The 2547-nt window shown below is 39.9% G+C and overlaps 1 long non-coding RNA gene across 1 annotated transcript; it reads left to right on the top strand.

The window, feature by feature from the left end:
• Positions 1 to 230: 230 nt before the first annotated feature.
• Positions 231 to 2153, top strand: LOC125334625. The gene is made up of 3 exons (XR_007207183.1): positions 231 to 293; positions 440 to 585; positions 2082 to 2153. It is a non-coding gene; the product is annotated as an uncharacterized LOC125334625 (long non-coding RNA).
• The last annotated feature ends 394 nt before the right edge of the window (positions 2154 to 2547 follow it).

Genomic DNA, 2547 nt, shown 5'->3' with positions numbered 1-2547 from the left:
GGCTGCATCAAGGATGGGATTCACATCACCAAATACAGAAAACTGACATGGAAATGCACCCCCTGCTCATCACCCCTGCTGGTCTGCTGGGGAAATTAAACCCCCTACATGGGACTCACTGTTTGGGCAGCAGGTATATGGAAAAGCTTAGATGAGTAAGTGATCTCAGGAGGGTTAAACTCAAAGGTATTTTGTCTATTATAGGGACCTGAAATTAGGTGAGATGAATCCCCCTGAAGACCACAATGAGAAGTCCATTTGTTGGAATTAGGAGACTCACCCTGGAAAGGAAGGTAAATTTAAGGGAAGGGAGGGAGTTAATTTGTTCCACTTGAAAAGAAAAAACAAACAAAAAACCAAATTTGGAATCTCTCATTTGCTTCAGACCAACCAGTTAAATATTTCAAAATATCACCCATTTTTTCTTTCTTTTCATAAGAGATATGAATCTTTGTTGCTGATGATGTCAGCTTGTACCTGGAAATGGGAGGCTGCATTCCCCAGATCCTGCTCTGAAGCAAGCAGGAGGAACACTTGAACCCACGTGTCCCTGTGTGAGATGAATGTCATGGTCCCTGGGACAAGGTAGGGATGCAGAGATCTCTGATTGCAAGTTTTGTGAATGGTCACCGATGTCCCACTTTCTTTTTTTTCTTGCTCAGCCCAAGATATTTGCCAAGCTTGACTCAAAATGGTGAATAATTTCAGTTCTAATTAACTTTTTTTTGAATAAACTATTCACAGCCTCCCACTCGCTCTGCCTCCAAAATTCCATCTTTAGCGCAGATCTTGTTAAACAATGTAGATCATGAGAAGGGAGAATCTAATAGAAATCATGCACTTTCCAGAACTTCTTTTAAACATAACATGTCAAGCATCAGGGCCTTAAATATATATGGTTGTAAAACCATATCAGTGCCTGATGATTGTTTAGGGCTGTGTTCCAATTAAATCCATTGAAGCTTGAGTCAGAGGTTACAGGTTGAAAATTCCCTGAGGCCGTGAACAACTCTGGCTACAGAAGTGGATTTACAGAAGTGGATTCCATCCCTGTGAACAGATGCAGTCTAATCCAATTGCAGGGTTTTTGCTCCCTTCACCCCTCCCACCCAATTAGCCAGCTGATGATATTTGTGTCTTGGTAGCAACATTTTTATAAGGGAGATCTTTGCCCTTTCTGGTGAGTCAGAGACTGACTCTCAACAATGAAGAGTTCAAAGACTCATGTAATGTTTTGTCTCAGAAAGTTTCCTCGAATGTTAAATGAGGAGAATGAACATTGAGAGGGAGAGAGTTCCTTTATCAAGAGAATAGAGAGGAGAGGAGTTACCTCCCCTGCTACCTCCAGGCACAATGCTCCTTCTTCTGTACCACTTCCTCTTTTTCCGTACTGTTTTCCAAACACTCAAAATCTCCTTTGATTTTTATTTTACCCTGAAGAATTTTTAATGTTTCACTAATGTTCCAAATGCAGATTGGCAAGTGAAGGTAAATCACCCAGAAATTAGCTAAAATGTAGCTATGCACCAGGAATAGATTTTATGAACCAAAACCGTTCGATCTGTTGAGTGTGATTTATCCCTTTGTGGAGTTCCTGCCCAGTCCTTTCAAAGTGAATGTTTAAAGTTGTGCAGGTGGCAGAGGGGCTCCTGCTTTCTTTACCTGTGGTTGCTCACTCACAGCTCTTCCTCCACTACCAAAGGAGAGTTGTTTTAAAATATATTCACAATAGTGCTGCAGGAAGTTGTTTTTCTTATCACAGCTCTTGGTAAATATGCACGCCAGGGTGAGTTGTCACCTGGTGGTATCACCATGGGTGGTGAAAATTTCTCGAGTTCAGGATTTTTAACAAGTAAAGAATGCAGCAAGAGAGTTTTATTTTTGAGTTGAGTGAAAGGGTGAGATATGGAGCCACTGAATATGCCAGACTGCTTATTTTCTGCTGATTTTACCATCTTTGGGGACTGAATTATTGACAGAATAAGTGAATTTCCACCCCCCTTTTAGTTATTTTGGTATACTTGTGGAGTACCTTACAAGATCAGAAACTATCAGTTTCTGTGACTGTGTTGTTTCCACAGGTTTTGGTATTTCCACTGTGGTCAATAAAGACAATAAAGACAATAATCTGCAGTGATTTTGCTTCTTCAGGAATTAAACACTGACCAGGTAAAAATTTAAATATTTATTTAATCAATTTAAGCAGGTATTTAGGATCATCTGGCTGTACTACCTGATCTTTTGAATATTATGGCCAAATGGTGACAATGTGTCTTTGGAGAACTGTCAAGAGACAGAGGATGGGCAGGTGTTCACAGCATCCTCTTTAAGGTTGTCTACTTTTGCTTCTTGTATTCCTAGATTTGAAAAATCAGTAAGAATGATTTGAAGAGGTGGCTAGATGTGATACAGGATGATTTACATTAGAATATATGGGTTCCATTTTCTAACAGCTTGCATTGCCCTTGTTATTTTTTCCTTGCTTTATCCTTTATCTCTTCTCTTCTCTTCTCTTCTCTTCTCTTCTCTTCTCTTCTCTTCTCTTCT

Source organism: Corvus hawaiiensis, chromosome 17, assembly GCF_020740725.1.
Source record: "Corvus hawaiiensis isolate bCorHaw1 chromosome 17, bCorHaw1.pri.cur, whole genome shotgun sequence".
Classification (NCBI taxonomy): Eukaryota; Metazoa; Chordata; class Aves; order Passeriformes; family Corvidae; genus Corvus; species Corvus hawaiiensis.
This window is presented reverse-complemented; position numbering and strand designations above follow the sequence as displayed.